This window comes from Panulirus ornatus, chromosome 1, assembly GCF_036320965.1.
Source record: "Panulirus ornatus isolate Po-2019 chromosome 1, ASM3632096v1, whole genome shotgun sequence".
Taxonomy (NCBI): Eukaryota; Metazoa; Arthropoda; class Malacostraca; order Decapoda; family Palinuridae; genus Panulirus; species Panulirus ornatus.
In genome coordinates, this window is record NC_092224.1 from 85,236,455 (window position 1) to 85,261,766 (window position 25,312).

At 43.6% G+C, this 25,312-nt stretch overlaps 1 protein-coding gene and 4 non-coding genes across 5 annotated transcripts in view; all 5 read left to right on the top strand.

The window, feature by feature from the left end:
• LOC139750394 (glutamate receptor ionotropic, kainate 2-like) overlaps window positions 1–25,312 on the top strand; it is a 690,745-nt gene that overhangs the window by 72,371 nt on the left and 593,062 nt on the right. The window lies entirely within an intron of this gene.
• On the top strand, window positions 72–144 carry TRNAR-ACG (transfer RNA arginine (anticodon ACG)). Its single transcript has one exon. It is a non-coding gene; the product is annotated as a tRNA-Arg (tRNA).
• On the top strand, window positions 1,863–1,935 carry TRNAR-ACG (transfer RNA arginine (anticodon ACG)). The gene has a single exon. It is a non-coding gene; the product is annotated as a tRNA-Arg (tRNA).
• Window positions 3,189–3,261, top strand: TRNAR-UCG (transfer RNA arginine (anticodon UCG)). Its single transcript has one exon. It is a non-coding gene; the product is annotated as a tRNA-Arg (tRNA).
• TRNAR-ACG (transfer RNA arginine (anticodon ACG)) lies at window positions 5,128–5,200 on the top strand. Its single transcript has one exon. It is a non-coding gene; the product is annotated as a tRNA-Arg (tRNA).

Below are 25,312 nucleotides of genomic sequence, written 5' to 3' on the forward strand. Positions count from 1 at the left end.
AGAGAGAGAGAGAGAGAGAGAGAGAGAGAGAGAGAGAGAGAGAGAGAGAGAGAGAGAGGCACAAATCAACAGGCCTTGTGGCGCAACGGATAACGCGTCTGACTACGGATCAGAAGATTCCAGGTTCGAATCCTGGCAAGGTCGTACGATTCTTTATTGCTGTACTGCGTAATTTCTCTCTCCATCGTTTAGAAAGCATCTGGAGCTCGTTTTCTACAACATCATATTGATCTAAACAATCCCTTCTTGTTACTTACGCGTGTTTTCACGTTCCCTAGAGAAAGTACACAAAAGTTTTATAGTTCGAACGTTTGGCACGTTACGATTTCTTGCGAATAGCGTGAGCTTAAGAACGCAGTGTGACAGACCACGACCGTGTGAGATGACAGGCAGAGCAACATTATCTTCAAGTAGCGTGTGATCTTTTGTTTCTTGTGCATCGGTGGTATGGAGATGGGAGGGGCGCCTGGAACTGTACCGTCAAGGGAATATACAAGGCACACTCTGCTAACACAGCCCAGGCTCAGCACATACGCTGGGATATGATAGCTAAGGCTCTGCACATACGCTGGGATATGATAGCTAAGGCTCAGCACATACGCTGGGGTATGATAGCTAAGGCTCAGCACATACGCTGGGATATGATAGCTAAGGCTCAGCACATACGCTGGGATATGATAGCTAAGGCTCAGCACATACGCTGGGATATGATAGCTAAGGCTCAGCACATACGCTGGGATATGATAGCTAAGGCTCAGCACATACGCTGGGATATGATAGCTAAGGCTCTGCACATACGCTGGGATATGATAGCTAAGGCTCTGCACATACGCTTGGATATGATAGCTAAGGCTCAGCACATACTCTGGGATATGATAGCTAAGGCTCAGCACATACGCTGGGATATGATAGCTAAGGCTCTGCACATACGCTGGAATTTGATAGCTGAGGTTCAGTGAACTGGCTGTTACGCAACAACCCTGGCTCAGCTCATTGGGCTGTGACGCAAAAACCCTGACTCAGCACATTGGTGACGCAACAACCCTGACTCAGCACATTGGTGACGCAACAACCCTGACTCAGCACATTGGTGACGCAACAACCCTGGCTCAGCATATTGAGCTGTGACGCAACAACCCTGGCTTAGCACATTTGGCTTTGACGCAACGTCTTAGGCGCATCGTACTGGCTATGATGCAATAGCGTAGGCTTAGCACGCTCCCTGTGACGCAATAGTTACCTCTCAACACACTGACTTTGTGACGAAAAAGTTTAGGCTCGTCACACTCGCTGTGACGCAGCTATGAGCGCTGCTTTGACACTGGTATGGACGCGAATGTGCGTTACTATCGGGGATCATCTTTTGATTATCCATCGTTTGTTTCTACATGCGACCTATGATTTGGTTGTCCTTAGGTGATGCTACGGAAAGAATTCTCTCTCTCTCTCTCTCTCTCTCTCTCTCTCTCTCTCTCTCTCTCTCTCTCTCTAAACAATTTAGGTTCAGTAAACTGTCTGTGACGCAGTAGTTCGGAATCAGTACAGTGGCAGTAGCCAACAACTCTGGTTCAGCACACAGGCTATGACGCAAAAGTGTTACAGCAAAGGTTGTGAAACAACAGTTTAGACAACACATTGGATGTGACGGACGTCTCACGCTCAGTAAGCTGACTGTGACGCAACAGTTTAAGCTCAGCACACTGACTGTGACGCAAAGTCTCGGGCTCAGCACAGTGGCTGTGATGCAGTGTGATGCAATCCCATACCCAGAGAGAGAGAGAGAGAGAGAGAGAGAGAGAGAGAGAGAGAGAGAGAGAGAGAGAGAGAGAGAGAGAGAGAGAGAGAGAATGCCATGTATAACAGGCCTTGTGGCGCAACGGATAACGCGTCTGACTACGGATCAGAAGATTCCAGGTTCGAATCCTGGCAAGGTCGGGTCATATTTTTGTATCGGGTCATATTTTTGAAAGGTACTATGTAATTTCTTTAGCACATTATGAAATTAACACCTGGAGATGGTTTCCTCTCAATCCCACATCCAAACAGTTCTGTCCTCTTAACTTTCGCGTGTTTCCGCGAAATTCTCTTGAAGACGGCGACGTCATCAGTTCTAGTTCTTGATTCGTATGACCGTATGGCAGGCAAGGTCTAACACGAGCAGTGTGAACGATGCCCCATCGCAATCAGGTACCCCACCACAGCAGTGTGAGTTGACGCCAAGTCAAGTAACGCGAGGTCTTTTGGTCCTTATCCTATGCATCTGTGGTGTATAGGTGGTCCCTGGACGTGGGGGGGTCTGCAGGTGTGGTGTGGGGTGAGGCGAGATACAAGACGTCTAGTCTGTCTGCTCAGCCATTGTAGTTTCCATGAGGGTCGGTCAAGCAGACACACTGATGTGCAACAGCTCATAGCTCAACCCACGGGCCTGTGACGCAAGACTCGTAGCTTCAGCCGCCTGCCTGTGACGCAAAGAGTTCAGGTTCAACACAAAGGCCCGTGACTCAAAAGAACTCAGGGTTAGCATAGAGGTTGTGACGCAACCGTTTAGACTAAGAGCTTTGGCTGTGTTCGCCGTTACGCTCAGCAAGCTGGCTGTGACGCAACAGGTCAGGCTCGGCACACTTGATTCTGACGCAACAGCTCAGGCTCAAGACACTGTGATGCACTGCACAGGCACGACACCCTGACTATGACGCAACAACTCAGGCTCGGCACACTGATTCTGACGCAACAGCCCAGGCTCAAGACACTAACTGTGATGCACTGCACAGGCACAACACCCTGACTATGACGCAACAACTCAGGCTCGGCACACTGATTCTGACGCAATAGCTCAGGCTCAGCACTCGAGTTGATCCTCTTATCATACCGCCTTTGACGCAGCGGTCCAGGCTCAGTACACTGGAAGTGTATGTTATCTCGCATGTCTTTCTTTTTTTTCTTCAAGATATCCTCGAGTGATCTTTATCCGTTCTCAAATTGCCCTTAAGAGAACTGTTGTTATCTTCGAGTCAAACTACCACTGTCGCTTCATTTAGTGTAGCGTGTGTGCCTATGGCTCAGATTACAGAGAGAAACAAGCGTACATGTGTGTGTGTGTGTGTGTGAGAGAGAGAGAGAGAGAGAGAGAGAGAGAGAGAGAGAGAGAGAGAGAGAGAGAGAGAGAGAGAGTATTTTCTCAACTAACAGGCCTTGTGGCGCAACGGATAACGCGTCTGACTTCGGATCAGAAGATTCCAGGTTCGAATCCTGGCAAGGTCGGGTCATTCTTTATGAACGATGCTGTGATTTCTATTCATATCAAGGAAACATCTGAGGCTCGTTTTCTACAATATCATTCAGGTCTCAATCATCCTATCAAGTTACTTTCGTCGCGTGTTTTCGCAACGTTGTTTTAAGATTATAAAGTCTGTTATCTTTTTCCAAGATAGTGATATCAGTTATCTTAAGATAGTAATATCATTTATCTTTATCACTGTGATCATATGCCACGTAAGGTTTCTCAAGAAGATTGTAAGATTCCATCGCAGTGCGAGATGACGTCAAGTCAAGTTACGTCCTCAAACTTATTTTCTTTTTAAGATATCACCCAAGTTATCTTTGCTCTACCCTGTTCACTCAGATCTGGTAACTGTGTTGACTCAAAGCTTAGCTGGTATTAGTGGACACAAACAGGTGAAGGGTGTGCGTGGTGGAGTAGGGAGTCACTTTGGTTACAAACAGGTGAAGGGTGTGCGTGGTGGAGTAGGAAGTCACTTTGGTTACAAACAGGTGAAGGGTGTGCGTGTTGGAGTAGGGAGTCACTTTGGTTACCAGACCACAATGACTGGCCGCCGCAGGAACATCTCCGGCCAGAGGGAGGCGATTTTTTATTGCCATTCATTGGTTTACGTTGCGTCATGATATATCTCAAATATTTTCTGGTATCTTATGATTGTAATCATTAGATGTGATTACTGCCGATTACGATTTGGAAAATCTGACAATTATAACATTGGCTCACCCGCCTGCTCTGTAAACATTACCTGTTCACGACACCTGTCAAGTCTATTACATCATACTATAATAAAAAGGTTTTCATAATATCACATTGAAGTAAGAAGGTGTGGAATAAACAACCAGAAACCATTAAATAATAGGGAGTAAGTTGCAGTGTCGGCAGACTTTGGCACACGTCGCTTTTGGTTCCCGCCATTTCTTCATTTTCAAATATTTCCCCAGCCAGAAATATAGCGAAATAAGAGGTGGTATAACAAGTCAGGAACAGTATTTGATTGCCTTATATCTCCCGAAATATAGTGATCAATGCTAAACGCATCGTGGGGAATAGATATGAAAATATTAAACTGACGATCTGAAAGCGCATGTAATGCGCTGGTGCCCCATGTAAGCCCTTTCAACTTCTGATGTCGAATTTGCCCAGTTTTTTTTTTTTACTTTGAGTCATGTAAGATGAAACCAGACACAAATTATTACAAAAAATTACGTAAACTGGCAAGTAATGATTATTTACAGAATAATGAAAACTGGCAGATAACCAATATTTACAGTACGAGTCCGTACACTTGGCACCACTGCATTGCGAGACCAAGCACGCAACTTGGTTGAGTGAGAACGCCCACTTTCCCGCGTTTACTTCAAACGTCACACATCATCGTTATATAAAACTTTATAACCAACTATAATCTTTTTTTATAACTAAACGTTTTATGCTAATTTTTTACCTCTTTAGCTACGGAAATTATTCCGTACTCAAACTGGCTGCTTATATTGCAGGCAATTTACAATTATGGATATATATTTTAAAGTAAGAAGAGCTGTGGATATACCACGCTCATGGGTGTTGCATTGACCAATGAGCAGCCTTAATTCTAACGTTTCTGGGCTCCAGCTATCTGATCCTGAGTGAATAGTATCTAGTCCTTTGAGTGTGCTGAGATAGCTATTGTTATATCAACCTTATTACTATTATTTTTATTTCATTTAATTGTGTGTTTAGGCTTTAGATTACAGATAGAAACAAGCGGAGAGAGAGAGAGAGAGAGAGAGAGAGAGAGAGAGAGAGAGAGAGAGAGAGAGAGAGAGAGAGAGAGAGAGAGAGAGAGAGAGAGAGAGTCATGTATAACAGGCCTTGTGGCGCAACGGATAACGCGTCTGACTACGGATCAGAAGATTCCAGGTTCGAATCCTGGCAAGGTCGGTCCATTCTTTATCAGTCTTTTAAGATTTTCTTCTATTCACCGTAACAAAGAAACTGGAGCTTGTTTCCCCCCAATATTAATCTAAGATCCAAACAACTGTGTCTTATTTTGTTGCCACAAAGTACCGTAAAGATGATAACATCAATATTATATCATTATTAGTATGTCCGTGTGGCACGTATGGTGTTTCTTAGCAATATGCGAGCTTAACAAAGCAATATGGCGAAACACAGCGGTGTGAGAAGACGTTCAAAGCAACCTTCAATAATGTCAACTTGTTTTGCAGTAATGGTGTTTCATCTGGAAGTACGCTTATGGTAGAACAGGGTTGACCCCCCTCCAGTGCTTAAGCTCACCTTACAGCAGCACAAGGTTACAGTTTAACTGTACTACTTTGACATTATCCATGTACTCGAGATGGTAAGGAGCTCCTCCCTGTAGTTATGGTGTGATGTGAGGAGATAAACGTCTCTGTAATGAAAGGTGATATGATAGCCTTTCTCATAAACGGGCTGGTGACATGGGAAGCTCTACTCCAGTGGTAGATTATGATAACACAGTAATGTCGAACGAACTGATAGTGGAAGATTATAATGCAGGAAGTTCTGCGCATGGGACGAGTGAGATAACACAGCAAGGTCTGCCCATCTGACAGCGAGAGACTATGAGATTGCATGGTTAGCCCAGCTGTCCGTGTAAGATAACACAGCAAGGTTTACCTTAATGACTGTAAGATGATTCGACAGCAAGTTCTCTTCCTCCTCCTCCTCCACTGTCAGTGCAAGACGATGATAACACATCAAGGTTTGCTACTCGACTGTGAAATGATGACATAGCAAAGCCTTTTCCGAGATTGCGCAGCAAGGTCTTCATTGACTGGTGTGATGACACACCAAGTTCTACCTCACTGGTAAGTTTAGGTTGACGACACAGCGAGGTGTATCCCAAGTGGCAGGGTAAGGTGGCGACACAGATGAGGTTTTCTTTACATCCAGAGGTATTTCACGACGCAAGGTGACGTGTACGGTAGGACGTGATGTGTACGGTAGTATGACGTTAGGACACTTAAGTTAATGCCTTCGCTGAAACGAAAGGACACCAGAAAAAAAAAAAAGAATGCATTTACACAAGGGTGCTGAGCAAAGTGATCTCGCCAAGCCATATTTCAATATATCTGTTGTATCAGCTGATGCCACGACGAAAAATAATGGGTGTGGAAAATGTGTACAAGAAATACGTTTAATTATTATTCTCGCCAAAGTACCAAGGAGAGTGATAACTTGTTTTATCCAAGTAAACGTATATATTCCTTTGAGAAAGACGTAAGTTAGATGGTTAATACTGCTGATACTGCAGCATATGTTGTCCACGAATATATTGTAGTGTTTCTGCCGCAAAAAAACTAGTACAAAAAAAAGTCCTATGACAATGTACTTTAGATTACTAGATGACCATCGAGACTGTGCCCAAGTGGAGGGTTCCTCCGGAAAGTGAAATCTGATAGTTTGATAACCAAGCGAGTTAGCGAGCTGATCGCTTATATACGTGCATGGAGAATTACCAGTTCTCTTGGTAATGTATGCAGATCATGTGGTCCTGAATTTGTCTACAGATGTCTAGATTCTGCGATCGCAGAAGATTACTAATTTGTGATATTCCAGAGTTACTGCTGAAGTATTCAGAAAAACATAAACATATCCCGCTTGGTTTGAGAGGTGGCATATGATATTCACTGAAGATGTCGTGATTTTAAGAAGATTAAGAGATGAATCCTTGACGTTTTGAAAAGATATGAAAATGGTTCTTAAAGAGTGGGACTTTAAGATTTATCCGGCTGTGAATAAAGTATTCGCCTCTGCTGGAAGAGCAAACACTACTCGAATCCATCAAAAGAAATCCCCATAACGGAATGAGAAACCCTACCAGCCCTCAGGATCTCTTTAACCACACATTTAGAATATTTAATCCAGTTCTAGTTTCCAGATTACCCACTGGACGAAGAGCGCAGAAAGAATCAAATGGTTTAAAAAGTCAATTGAAAAAGAGTAGAGAAAATGAGATTATTCTCTCTATGAAGATGGATACTCCATGATCTAATAATCTTGGGAAACCTTACGTCTACTTTAGATTAGTTCTGTGTCTTCCTCCGCCCCGATAGCTGTGTATAGGACCGAGCTGTCATGTTGCTACAATCGGGCTACTGGAAGCTTCTGCTCGTGTGCCTACGTAGCCACCATATCCTGGTTGGTCCAGCAGCAGTTACTATACAGATTGTCTTCCTGGACCTTTCTAGATATATCCACTAGCATCCATAGTGTTCGTAATGGCTGTAAAAACTGGACTGAATATTTTTGGTCCTTGAATGTTTGTACTTCTTTTCATCACTTTGACTAAGAAGTCTTTCTATTTATGTGGTAATGATCTTGTGTTGCATGCCTGTCCAGCCAGTTGGTGATATTCTTGAGGTAAAGAATTCCATATTGAAGGCTATTGGTTCTGTACATGGGAGTATATGGAAGAGGCAGGCAACAGAAGACCTGCTGCTCTAAACACTGAGATTTCTGCTTATATAGCTATATATAGCTGGAGGCAGGATAGTGAAGCAGATGGCTTCTCCCAACCCAACCAGTCCCTCCGGCATATGAATTGGCTAGAAAACCTATGAAGGAAGATCATCCTGTATACATTATTCCGACATGAAAGTTTAATAGGAAATGAAAAATGGAGGATATGCTCTGATTTTGATTTCGTCTGCCGGGTGCCCTGGCAAGTCGGTGGTTTAGCTTCTAATCTGTCCAGGAGAAAGTTAGAATACGTACATATTGTCGTTCGTAAACAGGCTTACTCACTGATAATAAACAGTCCTTAAATATTAGTCTAGCTATGATTCCAGTATTAATGTCTCACCTGGACCACGTCTGAAGATAGGTTGCTCGGTGTTCTGCAACTCGATTGCAGAAAAAAAAAACCAGATTTGCTCACGTTTGTATTGCATTATCATAACCTGAACCTCATAATACCGTTATCCCAGGTCATTGTACAGTATCTCCAGCTAACGTGAACTATCGTGAGTCATGTAAGAGAATTTTTTTTTTGAGAACTGTTACAATGATTAGATCTCCAAGAAATTTGCTTTTATATTCTTTTTTTTAATGGTAAGTTTTGATCCTTGAGTATTTCCTCGTATCTAATTTTAGGGGGGCGAAGTCATTATCGCTGTTGCTCTTAATTTTTCTTCTTGGTTTTCTTCATATTTGATAATAAAGTGATCGGATATGAGCGGCGTATTTTACAGGGGGAACCATTGTATGTAAAAAGACAAGAATTTTGTCTTTCGTTTTAAGGTTGTTGATGATGGCCGTGAAACGTGCCTTCGAAATTTGACCCCCCCAAAAAAAAAACAGCATTAACCACCACCCTCCAGTGTGTTTGTGTTTACCAGTCCTCAGTATATCATTATCACATAACCTCAAGTCCCTTCCTTCAGTGACTCCTGCAGCTTCAGGGCTTCGCTACAGCCAGTAACAGGGAAACGATGGACTCTTGTGGAGTGAGTGAGTGTGAAGGTCGCCGACGATCTCGTACTTCGTGGAGTGAGTGAGTGAGTGAGTGCGAAGGTCGCCGACGATCTCGTACTTCGTGGAGTGAGTGAGTGTGAAGGTCGCTGACGATCTCGTACTTCGATATCTGACACACAACTCGTCCATTGTGACTCCCTTACTCGCGACGCGACCACAAGCAGACGGGCCCTGATACCACCATCTGTTGATGATAATAGTAACTAACACATGAGAGGTAAAAAGGAATGATTACACGAAGCTTTTCAGACGCCGCAAAAGTTGGTAAAATGACGTTAAAAAAGTGCAAGAAGACTCAGGGTTGATGTGTGTAAAGGGCCAGACGAGAACTTGGTGAAATTCAGTGAAATAGATAACCGAGTCATACTAAAAAGAGCAAAGGAACTCAAACAGAAATTGAGCTTTGGATGCCTTCGAGGTTGTTTGCCGTAGTAGAAAATATCAAAAACTCAGACTGGTGTGGTAAAATAGGAAGACGCACAGATCATTCGAGGAGAAAAACTATAAATTGTCATTTTTACTGAGGAGGTACATGAAAATGAGGCTACGACTATTGATATAATGGTGACGCCTTACAAGATACGAAGAGGAAAGTAGACGGAGATCATGGAGAATAAGAACTTCATGATTATCATACAGGAGAATCCGGTAATTGAAGACCATTTTAATGAACTGGAAGATAGCCCAGATCATAAATGTAGTGAGGATTACTTTTATTTCACCTGACGATGATGGAAAGGTTCGGTGTTCATCTAAGAAAACAAAATAGGATCTCGTTGTGATTGAATGGTTTACCAACTGAGAAAGATGAGATTAAAAAGGTGAAGGGAATTCACAAAACACATTATTATAAGTTATGAGAATGAAACACATGGTCTGTCATAGAGAGAGAGAGAGAGAGAGAGAGAGAGAGAGAGAGAGAGAGAGAGAGAGAGAGAGAGAGAGAGAGAGAGAGAATTGGAACAATGGAATCCAAACTGAAGAAAATATATACATTATTAAAGAAAATAAAAGAAAGAACTCGAACATACCAAGAGTCGTACCTCTAGATTACTGATGAATTTAGACGGTCATTAAATTCACAGGAATCCTATGGATTATATGAAAAACGAACCAAACGGAACTATTCGAAATATCAAGGAGAATGGACATCCGCCTGAGGTGGTTTGCCATAGGATACAAGAACTTAAAAGAAGCTTTTGAGAGAGCCTGGAGCAGGCATCACAGAACTACCTACCCCAAGATGGAAAATTCATACAATGCTGGTGACTGCAGTGAAAAATAAGCTGTGAAACAACCATAGCCAGGGCCATGCATAACCTTATCTCGTGACAGAAATTCTTCGCTGGAACTCTTACGTCATCTGTCTCGCGCTCATCAGGGTGGACACACACACACACACACTACTCGTTCATGGCTGCTTTCTCCCTGCGCTCCTTTTGTTTCGCTGGCATCACATTCCACACCATTTCTCCTGCATTCCTCCTCCTCCCCGAGGGGTGAGTGGATGGGGCTGCGAAGATGCGAGTTATTGAATTTGTGCCTCCCACCTCTGGTGCGCCCGGGGGCACTCTGTTCTTTTTAGCACGAAGAAGGACACGGGGAGGCACTGATGACGTGAGACCTGTTGGTCCATGGCGAGGTTATCTATCTGCTGGAGGACGGTAGTCTCTTCTAGTAAGTTAAAGTTGTGTGTTATCCTGCACAGAGCTCTGGTATATAGATCATTGGGATGTTGCCCTTCACTGTGTCTGTGGTTCTCTACGTAGTTCTGAATGTTGATTTCATTACTAGTCCTTCGTTTGATGACGGCGGGGGTGATTTTGAGGCTGGACGGTTGCTCTGTGTGTCCGACCAGCCACGCTCTTTTGCTTGCTTTACCATGACATCACCTGACGTCCCACACCCACTCACCCACCTTCCTCCTCTTGTGACTCGATACGCCCACGTATTCCTCAGGTTCCCTGACTTGTAACAGCAGCAGCCATGTATGTAACTGGTCATTATTCGTAATTCCCCTCGCTACCGCTAGCGACTGCCGATCAGTTCGGCGATCGAGAGTGTATGTCTTCCCTCACACTGGGAGTACAATGCTGACGAGTGATCGAGAGGGTGTGTCTTCCCTCACACTGGGGGCACAATGCTGACGAGCGATCGAGATGGTGTGTCTTCCCTCACACTGGGGACACAGTGCTGACGAGTGATCGAGATGGTGTGTCTTCCCTCATACGGGGCACGGTGCTGACGAGTGATCGAGATGCTGTGTCTTCCCTCATACGGGGCACGGTGCTGACGAGTTGTCTGTCTGCTTTCTTGTTTACCTTTTATATATTGATGACAGGATTGAGAGACAAACCTTATGGGGAAAGTCTCAAGAACTTAGACTATTCTCTTTACAGAAGCTTAAGCTTTATGGTGACTTAATACAAGCTTAAGCTTTATGGTGACTTAATACAAGCTTAAGCTTTATGGTGACTTGATACAAGCTTAAGCTTTATGGTGACTTGATACAAGCTTAAGCTTTATGGTGACTTGATACAAGCTTAAGCTTTATGGTGACTTGATACAAGCTTAAGCTTTATGGTGACTTGATACAAGCTTAAGCTTTATGGTGACTTGATACAAGCTTAAGCTTTATGGTGACTTGATACAAGCTTAAGCTTTATGGTGACTTGATACAAGCTTAAGCTTTATTGTGACATGATACAAGCTTAAGCTTTATGGTGACTTGATACAAGCTTAAGCTTTATTGTGACATGATACAAGCTTAAGCTTTATGGTGACTTGATACAAGCTTAAGCTTTATTGTGACATGATACAAGCTTAAGCTTTATGGTGACTTGATACAAGCTTAAGCTTTATGGTGACTTGATACAAGCTTAAGCTTTATGGTGACTTGATACAAGCTTAAGCTTTATGGTGACTTAATACAAGCTTAAGCTTTATTGTGACATGGTACAAGCTTATAGGATAATTTAGCGACAAGAGGAAAATCATTCCATCGAGATGGATAAACTCACCTCGAAGTACACAGGGATCTTACCACGAGAAATACGGAGTTCAGGTTTTAGAATTGTAAAGAAAATAAAAAATTCTTGACAAATAGGGTAATTGGAAACCGAGTTATGCTACCCACCCGCTCAGGTCACACATGACGTAACGCTGGACTCTGTCAGGAAATGACCTGGTGATTATGTCTAGTCGAATGGTCTCTCCCTCAGGTGTCAGTGGTCTCCAGGTCACAGGTCTTGAGGCCACCTGGTCACACAGGTCATCCCTACAGGTGTTTAGGGTACCCGCCCGGGGTCACAGGTCTAACCCAGCCCCTTCCCCTCTCCCCTCAGCTGTTAGTCTGTCGTAAAGAAAATGGAACGAATGCTTTGTTGGGGCCGGGGAGATGAATGGGTCCCTCTTCATAAAGGTATACTAAAGGTCCATTAGCTGTGGATTGTAACATTGGCCTTTTTTATGAACTGAAGATAAAGAACTGTACATTATCTTTCATATAATAACTAGGACTACTTCCTTCTCTCTCTCTCTCTCTCTCTCTCTCTCTCTCTCTCTCTCTCTCTCTCTGACACACACCAACCTGCCTGTCCACCTAATTACGTCTTCCTTTCTTTTCCTCCCTAAGACTTGTCACATTTTCTCCCCATGACTTGTCATTTTGATGAACATTACAGCAAACTGTGCGTGTTTTGAATGACTTAGATTACATGTGTTTCGAGTGTCCAGTCATTAGGAGTCGAGTGTATCATTGATAACGATACCTTATTGTTTGGTAACGTTGTTAGCCCGAATCAATATCGTTGGATGTAAACGTGACAGAAATGTTGAGATATGTTAATTTCTAACCATACCTTTGCTCTGCCAACCTGAACCACAGTTAAAGATTTTATTCCATTCGTGATCATGGCGGTAAATGTTCCACATGATTTGCATCAAAATGCAGAGACATAGGAGTCCTGCTGTTAGTAAAGGACTCAAAACTACGAGTTAGTCATAAGTCTCGTAGAAATAGACTTAGAACTTTCAAGATACACCGACAGAGGGTTAACAACATGCATACAACATGTCACTGAAGTAGGTTTAAGATCCTCGTGTTAGAATCGCAGGGAATCTATGCGTTAAAGGACATATTGAAGGAGGAAATTTGTTTGGCTTTGCTCAGACGGCCCTAGTGTGTTTGTGTGTGTCCCGTGCTGAACCTCCCAAGCCAGACAGACCCCCCCTTCACTATGCCACCCTCGACACATTCAAGCCTGCGCTCTGTGGATAGCCATCACTACCACCCATGACCATATCCCCTCCACACTCACAAGAATGGTTCACCCTCTCCACAACACCATATCATAATGGCCCATCCCTTGTCCTCCCGTGTTTCTATTGGCTCAAAAACCCTTTTGAATAAGCTCCATGATCATGGTAGGAGAGAGAGGCTTGGGACGAGAGTCAGGGAGGGCAGAAGAGATAAGCTTGGGACAAGAGTCAGGAAGGGCAGGAAAATCCGATTCTTAGCCACTTGTTATTGAGTTTGACACCACAATGTTATATGGTTCATTCCTAGGCTCCAGGATGAATGGATGATCCACACCCTGACACCATGACAGTAATGGTTCATTCATCGACACGATTGTCGCGATGCTTTCCAGGCGCCACGAACTTGATGGTCCATTCCGTGGCGCTGTTATGGTAATGGGTCACTCTGTGTCGTCATACGCATGGCTTGCTCCTGCATACTGTCTCTACTGATTCATTCGCTGTGGAGATTAGGAGGAGCTACGTGGGCAGAGATATGAGGCTAGCGAGTGAGAGGAGGAGGGCACACTGAATAGATTAGTACAGGGATTTTTTGCCGGATTGGCGAGTGGGTTAGAAACGTTACCAGCAGAACAGAGAAGGTTGAACACCCGAGACATAAACAGCTGGGAACTTAACAGGAGGACGAGAAACATTAATCATGGCAATATCAGTATTTACCAACAATTTAGAGAAAGCAGGAAAGGGGTTATGACGAGTGAACAGACCACTTTAGTAAGAAGAACCATGGCTCGATCTTGAACTTTGTCACATCATTTGACAAATAATGTGAATCAAATGACCAAAATGAACCTTAGCGCTTCACGTTAAGGGTCGCTGCCATGTAGACACACTGTTCAGGCCAGCGTCATTATAATCACCAAGTGAAGCGGGAAAACAATCTCATCACGTGATTGGTTTCGCGTCTTACACTGCGTCCGTTGTATATCCCTGACGATAGACACGTAAGCAACAAAGGTTGTTGCCTCGCGTACAACAAACTCGTGAACGTGTAGTCATAAATAGACAGCAGTACCTTTCAAGATGTCATGGTACTTTCCGCCAAATGTAATACAAGTTTGTTCCATTGGGAGCCAGGATAGTAACCCAGTTCTTGTATATGATTGTTGATATAAACGTTAGTAGAAAAAACTGCTTCCATTTATCATCGCTCGAGGGGAGGGTACAGACGCAGCAGGACGAACGTGGAAAAGATATTATCTCTTTGCAAGTTGACCCGTTAAAAGTTGAAATTTGTTACTGTCAGCTGTTGTTAATACAAAGTCTGTCAATACTTTCACAAACGGGCCGGACCAATGACTGAAAAGAAAATGTGTACATTAATAGCAGAACGTTTTTCTCTTATATTAGTCTACATGAATGTCTCCTTCCACCCTCCCCCGTCATCTAACTCAGCTGTAGATGGGTTATCATCCACGCTTGTGCCTGTCCACCGTTGTTGCTGAGAGAGAGAGAGAGAGAGAGAGAGAGAGAGAGAGAGAGAGAGAGAGAGAGAGAGAGAGAGAGAGAGAGAGAGACTAACGAGGAATCCTCCTCGCTCCTATAGCATATCCAAACCTAGACCATCTTGCCGTGGGAATGTGCACGTCGTACCGCCACAGGCTAAAAAGCTCCACCTGTTGACTATATACATTCCCCCGTGTACTCTGAATACAACTGAATGCAAACACCAGCAGATCACTGGGTCCTGGCCAGGATGTTTGTGATGATAGACTGTAAATAGATTACGTCGGACTACGGTCAAGTCGTAGTGACTACAGCTAAGTCGTAGTGACTACGGTCAAGTCGTAGTGACTCCGGCCAAGTCGTAGTGACTCCGGCCAAGTCGTAGTGACTCCGGCCAAGTCGTAGTGGCTCAGGTCAAGTCGTAGTGACTCCGGCCAAGTCGTAGTGGCTAAGGTCAAGTCGTAGTGAAGACTGAGCACACTCGGCCTTCGTCACTTGACCTCCATCACTCAAGAGTACACGCACTCCAGGTCAAAGCTGTGGTTGACCCTGGTCCCCTAATCGTGTATATATATCTTTTTTTCTTCAAGATCGGATTGGAATTATGCTGGCGAGCTGATCACCGTCCGTGAGCTGGCGGCATGATTTCGCTTACGTATTTCGATGTCCGGAGAGTAGAGAAGTATACGATGTTCACTCTAGTAATTTTAGCGAGCAAATGATACGGTTCGTCGGTGTAAAACCATAATATATATATATATATATATATATATATATATATATATATATATATATATATATTTTTTTTTTTTTTTTTTTCAAACTTCGCCATTTCCCGCGATAGCGAGGTAGCGTTAAGAACAGAGGACTGGGCCTTTGAGGGAATATACTCACCTGGCCCCCTTCTCTGTTCCTTTTTTTTTTTTTTTTGGAAAATTGAAAAAAAAAAACGAGGGAAGGATTTCCAGCCACCCGCTCCCTCCCCTTGTAGTCGCCTTCTACGACACGCAGGGAATACGTGGGAAGTATTCCTTCTCCCCTATCCCCAGGGATAATGTATATATATATACTGTACTATATTATGGAAGAGCAATTGGGGTGTTTCCCGTTCCCTTATCGTCTCCTACCAAACTATAAGCTTAGTTCTCCGCTAATGTCTAATGGTGAGAGGCTGTGAGGTAATTCACTGGCAGTTTGTCGACACTCACTGTGTGAGAGATGGCTTTCTTCTTTTCTTAGTGGGAATAAATGACTCATAAAATCTATGAAAAATGACATCGTACATTCTTTCCCGAGTAATGTACTATGTTGTCTAACATACTGCGTGATGCGAGATCTATATTTTTTCTTTAAACGTGAAAAATGCTATGAATTGATATGAATAAATGATCATATAAATTGATAAGATCTATCTTTAGCATGCAGTCAATAATGTGGAATGACAATGTTGATAATGATGATGCTAATAATGATAGTGGTGAAAATAATGATAATAATAATGGTGAAAATGATTATAGTAACAATAGTAATGATTAATGATAATAATAATACCTCTATTAACAGGCGGAAGTAGTACTAAAGAGAGAACTTTTAGACCTCGTCTGCATGTTACAAACGAAAAAAAAAACCCTGGATAAAATGTTAACTTGTGCAGGGATGGAGGTGCCAGAAAGTGTGTAAACAAGATAAGAGATGATACAACTGTTGAGAGATGATCCTTACATGACACTGGCATCGAGATGTTAATGATACGCGCTATATAGTCTCTCTCTAGCTGTACTATCTCTCTTGTTTGCATAATTTCTGGAGCATTCATACCTGAGTCTACATTAGTCTTGTATTGCTTGTTTTTGTTGTTTGAAGGACATAGTGATAAATCATAATCGATGAAAGGAAAGAAATTGGAGTAAATAAATTACAGGTGGACACCGCATTATTGTCTTCCCGGCTGAACACTGACCTTCCCTTCGCTCGGCTTCCCCGGCTGACCATCATCCACTTTGCTTCCCCGACTGACCTTCGCTCGACTTCCCCGGCTGACCATCATCCACTTTGCTTCCCCGACTGACCTTCGCTCGGCTTCCCCGGCTGACCATCATCCACTTTGCTTCCCCGACTGACCTTCGCTCGGCTTCCCCGGCTGACCATCATCCACTTTGCTTCCCCGGCTGACCATCTACTCTCCTTCCCTGACTGACCTTCACTCTGCTTCCCCGGTTGACCATCCACTTTGCTTCCCCGACTGACCTTGGCTCAGCTTTCCCGGCTGACCATTCACTCACTTGTTAATCATCTCGGAATCTGCCGATATCTGCCGAGTTGTAACGAAGTGACAACAAAGAGCACAAGTCCTTGGCGCGAGCTGTTGATTTGTTTGAATTAGCTTGATAGTGGGAATATCAACATATCTCTAGAGACAATGGAAAGAAAATAGATATCATAGGTTCGTTTGATTTGTTCATTAGATGTCCTAGTTAAGGCTTGTGGCCACGTCTTTTGATATTTTAGGTAAACAAAGTTCAGAGGGATGTTAGATAACTGTTGTCACTCAAGGTTTTGAATATGGGAAGATCATGAGCTTATCCATTCGTTACGCCTGTGGAGTGTGTCGCCCATAACCTGCACAGAGAGAGAATACTGACCGTGATGAGATGCATTTTTCTATTTACGTATTGTGGTTCATATGTACTCTCAGAATATCGTCGAAAGAAAGAGGGAATGAAAGGAAAACATGCTGTGCACTGGAAAAGTTAAAATTTTGCGTCTGTGTAGCTCTCTCTCTCTCTCTCTCTCTCTCTCTCTCTCTCTCTCTCTCTCTCTCTCTCTCTCTCTCTCCCCCCCCCCCCCCCCCCCGTGTCCTGACACACGCACACACACACACACACACACGACGTCAACCCAGCTTTGTGAAATTCTGTATATTCAGCCCTCGAACACTGCCTCTGCCAGGATGGTCACTCCCTCCAGACTTCGCCATGGAGCGTTCTGCCGCACAGACAGGTTTACAGATCGACGAATAGGATGGCCCAGTTATCTGTGTGGGTAATGTGGTTAACGGCGAACTGTCAGCCACACGAAATCAGATCAACCAAGATTCCATTAAACCCAAGCGAACAGTAGCTAAATAGTGTCAATGGGGAATCGAGGGAGACTGAAATTATTTTCTGTAGTGTTCGTTGGCTTATTAGTTTTGGCTGCTGATGGCATTACCAGCAGTGTGTTTACGATGCACGTCTTCTTGGTCGGTCGTGACGAAATTCAGTCATTTGCATTCTGAATTGATGGCTTCCATTTAGGTGGTGGTCTTGACTCGTGGCATATTCAGGGATGAACGAATGTACATCACGGGAAATGGAATAGTGTAAACTCGCCTTCAAGACATGGTCTTTCATTTGGAAACTGTAATGTGTTACATTGTGATTTGTTTTAGCATTTTTCTCAACGAGTCGGTCATCGCAAAATCTTGACCCGTGCGGCAACAACACCTCCTTGCCAAATTTTCTTTTATAAGCAACTTGTCATAGTAGTCCAGAATATCCTCCATGACGCCTCGTACAACTGTCTCCTCCAGTGGCTCTTGACTGACTTTTCTCGTTCCATTAACCTGGTGCACCGTCGTCCAAACATAGACTGTGGTAGGGGTGACCCCTCGTCTCTCCACTCCCAGCGTACCTGCTCACAGCCACGGCAGATGGCAGCACGTGTGGGTATTCTGTCATCTTCACAGCCAAGAATTGTGTCTCTCTTGAGTTAGTGAGTGCGTGGGCGGGTGGTTGGGGCGCTTGGATGGAGGGGTAAGTGTGGTTGGGGATGGGGAGCGGGGTTGATATTCGGGTTTGAGGAGGGGGTCTAACGATGGTGGTATTGCTCGTTATCTCCCCTCTTTCCCAATAATTATCCAAGATACATTATATTCATCTGACAAGTTTGATTGTCGTATGTATACAAGAAGATGGATGGATGGATGGAACGGATATAGTTAGATGGTGGACACTGACAACCCCTAATCAATGACCATTGGAAGGTGATAGACCAAATTCCCAGACACCCAGCCAACCATGCAACCATGAGTGCTGGAAGGCTGCAGCTGTGGCCTGATTTTTATCGCCGTATAAAGTAGGAATACATCGAAGGCTTGTGTCGCTTGGTCGAAGCGAAGCATCGTGTAGGAGGAGAGGGAGTAGAGAGTACGGATTTTACGGACATTCTTTTTCGATTTGGTCGAGTTACTGTGGTAGCTTATACTTCGAGGCAGACGATCTCTCTCTCTCTCTCTCTCGTCTCTGGTAATGTCTGTTCACGTTGTTCGAAGGTTCTGATAAAAGTTTTATGAAGGCTTTGCATGATGTAGGAAATATTTCAAGTGGTAGAAAATCTTCTAGAGCAAGAAAGATGCGAACATGACTGCCGAGCAAGGAAACCTCGAGTTACGTGTCAGACTTGGCCAGAATGTTGGAATTGCAAATCTCTTCTCACAGCGTCATCAACATCCAGTATTAAGTGATTTCCTGACAGAGAAATTCCCAATCACTTGTTCTGAGTATAACTAGAGATTCAACTTTTTGATAAGAGAAAATTGGATATAGTATCGTACAAGAAATAAGACTGTTCTTGGTGTAAAACTGTGAATTACAACAGATTTTAATACAGTTCATCTTCAGAATGACTAAGTCATGAGCACTGTTCCACAAGCAATGACCAACAAATCCTGTTTAATAGCTTATAAGTAAATCAAAATATGCAGATATTTTTTTACAATTATGTACTTATTGTACTGGCACGAATGGTAATCAAATCTAGTGTATGAGAGAGAATGATAATTGGTCAAGGCTTCATTGCCAGTCAGATTCAGCAAGCATCACAGACTCTCTATATATATATCGCAAGGATGGGTTACGAGCTGAGGACTCTCGCGCCGCCACCACATCCACCACCTCCACCATCATACTGATCGTTGCAAGGAAGCCCCTACCTCATCCGAGGTGGCGCGGAGCATCATACGAGAACTGAAGTTGGCACTGGCGGAGTCAGCAGGCGCAGTGGCAGCAGCTCCGAGCAGAGCTTGTCCAAGCCACTTAGGAACCTGGAGGAAATGAATTCAGTCTATCGTTAATTGGGTCATAATTTTCCCCTGACAAGTGGGAGTCGGTCAACAGGCCCGGGTAAGTTCACGAGATGTAGGAACGTATCACTCTTTCCCGCCCAGAGTTTGAGGGGGAGGGAGGCGGGCTGGCCGGAGGGGTGTTCTTGCTGAGGCAGATGAGTTAGTTTAAATCTTAATCGAAACATTTGCATTTTGCCTCGTGAATCTCGCCGCAAACACTTACCATGGCAGTTGTAATAACATTCCACATTTCACAGTAAAAGCGGCAGTCTTTTAGGATATTAATCTTGCGTTAAGAAGTGATCGATCGTAAAGTGCATACAATATTAGCGCCTGGCCTCTGCTGCAGGAGCGCTCCTCTGACAGCCATTGGCTTTATTTACACCGGGGAATAACTCAGGTTAATGGAAGGCTTTTGTCTGCGTTATCTGTTGGTTTACCATAATGAAGATGTTGGTTGTAAACCACCACCACCACCACACAATCCCTAATGACACTGCTGGCTGAAGGATCGGCATTTACGTAGTGAACCTGTAAGTGAAGCTTACATGAGCGAGTTGCGTGATCAGAAGTTCTGGACTTGTGGTGGGGTTTATGGAGGTAATTCCATTTAAAGAATGTTTTGAGACTTATTTTCAAGGTTTTATCTATTTTTTCCTGTATCTGCATGTGTCTGTTAGTTCTTCTGGTTGAGGCTAAGGTCATCTTTTGATCCCTCCTGTTGTGGCTAGTAAAGTACTTCATCGAACGTAACATAATTGCAGCTGTAGACTAATTCAAAGGAAGCCCATTACAGGAATGGGTGGACTACCTGCTCTATTATACTTTAGAATCCAAGGGTAACAGCGGAACCGATGATACACCACTTATTACAGAGCTGAGACAAGACGTGAGATAACGTATATGCTCAGTCCACATGACAACGTATGCTCACTCCACATGACAACGTATGCTCACTCCACATGATAACGTATGCTCACTCCACATGATAACGTATGCTCACTCCACATCAAGGCTCACCAACTGAAGTTCCGAGTGGCATTCCTCAAGAGATACCTCTGTGATCGAGTGTGCTTACCCAGATCCATCCTGCAGCAACGATGGTGATGGTGGTGGTTACCTGTTGTCTGGTCGAACGTTTGATGGATCTCAAAAGTGCGTCTTGGAGAAACGCATTGAACTAACGTAGATTGAGATGGACGAGGCCTTTAGCATGTCAAGAGAGAAGAAACGTGCCTTTCAAATAGCTATACGTACATAGTGGAAGAATGTGTGTGTTGGGCTTCTGCTGTGACTGGTTAAGAATTGAACGAATTAGTTTTCAGAGGAAAATGAATCTGAGGTTGGCCTACCTTACTGGTAATAATAACTGGACTAAGAGCACAAACCATTCGTTTGTGGTGAGCTTTTCTAACAACCGTCTTCACAAGGATACTTGGTGTGCCCTAGATTATGGTACTACAAGTTTTGTCTGTCCAAACGAAGAAGTTACTTGTGTTGATAGTGCAAGATTGTTTTGACTGTGAACATTTGTAAAGGTGTAGTAGAGTGTATGCCAATTTTTCAAATCCAGCTGCTACAAATTGTCCAAAAAGATTCATCAGTGCTATTAACAATTCGAAGGTGATCAACATATAGCTAAAACAGATAAGGCTAACACAATTGTGATTGTTGGTCAAAAATGAATTATCTTTGATGATAAACATACTTTAAACCTAGTAGAGATCCCCAAGACGCTGTTGATTCTCGCTTTAATAACAAAAGTTGTTCAAAAGATTTTCATCCTTGTCCTCTTCATTGCCAAGTATGTATGGACTTGTCAAAACACACAAACCAAACTTTCCAGCAAGACCCATAGTGATTTCAGTGGGCCCAATCACGTGTAAGTTATCAACATGGTTAGTTTATTAAGCCCACTAGTTGGTAATGTATCAAAATCTAACGTGATGAACAATGTAGATACAGTTAACAAGCTGAAGGATATCTGTGATTATTTTCATTTAAAACTTTGGAAGTTTTGATGCGTCATCCTTGTTCACAAAAGTTCCAGTTGATGATTTATTGAAATATTTGCTAGATGTCTTGGGAGATCTTGTGGTTTACCTTTTTCAATATCTTGTGTTTCCTGAACTGATAAAGGTTGTGTATTGGAGGCTGTGTATTTCAATTTGAGAACATTATGCTTAGAAGTCTAGTATGGCGGTAGATAACCCTCTTCAACCATTATTAATTAATTCATACATGGAATTCTTTGAAACAAAATTACTCAAAAGATATCTTACCTTTTAGGGCAATCTGGTTTGGGTATGTAGATGATCTTTGAGTTTGGCCAACAAATGAAAATTTTCGAACGTTTCTGCCTTCTGTCAAATTTGCTGAGGAAGTGGAAAATAATTTCACCATTTTTAGATGCATTTTCCATTGGGATGGAGACATGTCTACGTTTAGGATCTACAGAAAACCCACCAATGTTTACATTCATTGTCATTCAGCTTACCATGAGAGAATTAAGCAATATACATTACGGTCGAGGTTTCTTCGTGCATTACATATATGCAGTCCAGAATGTATTCATGAAGTCTTTGAGAAGAGGTATTCAGTTGGATCCAAGTTAAAGTATCCTGTGTACTGACTGTTCTAAAACTTCTATATCATTCTTGTATCTCCCGTAACGAAAGTACACTAGGCTTATCGTGTTTCATTTTTTTGCTCGTGGTTATCAGCAACTACTATATATCACGGTGGCCTACTGCAATATATTATTATTATCATTATTATCATTATTTGTATTATGACTAGCTGTTTCCCACGTCAGCGAGGTAGCGCTAGAAAATAGACGAAGAATGGCCCGTCCACTCGTATACACCCGCACACAGACACACAAATATATATATATATATATATATATATATATATATATATATATATATATATATATATATATATATATATATATATATATACACACACGCAGTTTTATATACATATAGACACATGTACATATTCTTGCTTCCTTGCCTTCATCCATTCCTATCGCTACCCCGCCACACGGGAAATATCATCGCTCTCTCCCGCTTCAGCGAGGTAGCGCCATGAAAACAGACAAAAAAAAAAAAAAAACCACGTTCGTTCACACTGTCTGTGTGTAATGCACCGAAACCACACCTCCCTATCTACATCCAGGCCCCACAGACCTCTCCATGGTTTACCCCGGACGCTTCACATGCCCTGGTAAAGTCCATTGACAGCACGTTTCCAAGAACAGAGGCACAAAATGTCTTGCAGGAGAATATGAGATGGAGTGCAGAGGGAAAGTTGTTTGAATATCAGATTATAATCATTCTTTCGCAGTGAAGAAATGTCTAAATGATGTTCCTATGAATTATCTCACCAAGACGTCAAAATTGTTATATTTGTCTATTTCAAAGATTCTCAAGTGTTCGACGCCAGAATTGGCTTGACGGTATGTGAGAGAGAGAGAGAGAGAGAGAGAGAGAGAGAGAGAGAGAGAGAGAGAGAGAGAGAGAGAGAGAGAGAGATTTCTAATCGAGCAGGTAAAGTTATATTTGTGTACTAACCGCATTCTCTGGCAGATGTGCCACTCCCCTCGCGTCTTACAGGTGTTCTCGGTTGTACGCACGTTTACTTGGCCTTCGAGTTAAGTCACTGTTCCCCCTTACCCCGGGGAGGATGTTTCCCCGGCCATCTTGGACACACTTGTTCTTTTCATGAGTTCTGTGTCACCAACTGGTGGGTGGTTGTTTACACAGTCTTTCACATCGAATCTCGTGCAGTCGCTGACTTTGTATACCTCGTAATTCACGACTGTTGCATGATTGAGACAGTCGTGACCTTCAAGTACTCTCTCTCTCTCTCTCTCTCTCTCTCTCTCTCTCTCTCTCTCTCTAGGTCGTAGTAATGCACATGTAGCAGCAGGCACATAGCGAACATGTACTTCATTACATATTCTCCTGAAGCACTGCTGTATAGAGTGATATATCGTATGATAAATAGACTAGTCCGCAGTGACTCGGACACAAGGGAGGGCTGTAAAGTCCCTGTCTCTGTAAACTCAGTTGGTTGGAGCTGCCGCTTTTGAGTGCCACACAGTCTAGGTCGTGGGTTCGTGTCCCGTTCCGCTTCCCCGCTAGGCAGGTGCAGCCACCTACGTCAGTCAGCCGGCGGTGTAGGAGCAGCGTGTGTTGATCTGGCCCGATGATTTAAGGCGGTGTGACGGTGTGGGCCATCCATGTGGCTCCGCTGTGCTCACTACCTCTGAAACACACACACACACACACCCAGTTTGGGTGCTGGAATTAAAGATGATAGCAATAATGATTTATTATTACCATTATTATTATTATTACTATTATTATTATTATTATTATTATTAGCAGCAGCAGCATTATCGCTGTCATTATCATCTATATGATTATCATAATGATTATCATTTTTTCAATGAGTTTCGGTGTTCGATGTGTGGAGCCTGTTACCTCTACCTGTGACAGTGATCATCCAGTATTCATGGTCATGAGCAACACGTCAACTGGTGAACGTCATCATCAGTTAGATACGCGGTGTGTGTGTGAATCATTTCAATGTGAATATGATAATTAGCTGTCTCGGTCGATCATGGCGGATGAGAGGGGGGGGGGGAGGAGGGGATGGAGGTGGAGTGGGAGGGGATGAAGGGGGAGGAACTCGGTGGCTGAGGGGGGTGACCTAATGAGCTGCCGAGGGAACAGAACAACGAGATATCGAGAAGAGATGGAGACGGGGAGAGGGAGGAGGAAATGAGTAGGAATAAAAGAGGTTGAATTGGAAGCGCCGGACTCAGACAAGTCAGGGGCCATGGAAGAGCTGGAGGATGAAGCGGGAGAGCTGGAGGATGAAGCGGGAGAGCTGGAGGATGAAGCGGGAGAGCTGGAGGATGAAGCGGGAGAGCTGGAGGAGGAAGCGGGAGAGCTGGAGGAGGAAGCGGGAGAGCTGGGGGAGGATTGAGAAGAGCCGGAGCTGGTGCAGCCGTAGTCTGCAGATTGAAATATGAGAGGGAGGCAGGCAGACGAGAGTGGCTGGAGGGCGACATCAGTTCCCGTTGGCTCCCCCTGACATCCCCCTTAGATCACCACGTGACCTCGGTTCCTTATGGTCCAGCTGAGGTGAGCTGGACCAGAATCATGCTGGCAGGTCAGGTCAGGTTGCTGCAGTGTGTGTGTGTGTGTGTGTGTGTGTGTGTGTATACGAGGTAGTGAATGATGGGGAGGTGACGAACGTGGCGAAGGGTCGACCTTCTCTGGCTGCTGTATCTGCTGGGCACAGGGTAGGGTGGGAGGAGGAGGAGGTAGCGAGAACGAGTTGTGTGTCAGAAAACGTACATTATTTTCTCCGGGTTGCCAGAACCCCCCCTTATATCTTCCATTTATTTAAAGACTTAATTTAAAACCCAGAGTATTAATGGCTCTTTGGCTATTGTAGAATTCTTCTTTCTCCTATTGTTTGGGTTATTTAGCGTCATAACCATGGTAAATCTGTACAAGTTTTGAAGTTTTGTACTGCTTCGCTACGAGAGGGTTAGATGTTCACGTTAAGGAAGAAGAGTTCATTAGTGTGTGTGTGTGTGTGTGTGTGTGTGTGTGTGTGTGTGTGTGTGTCGAGGTTTGGCA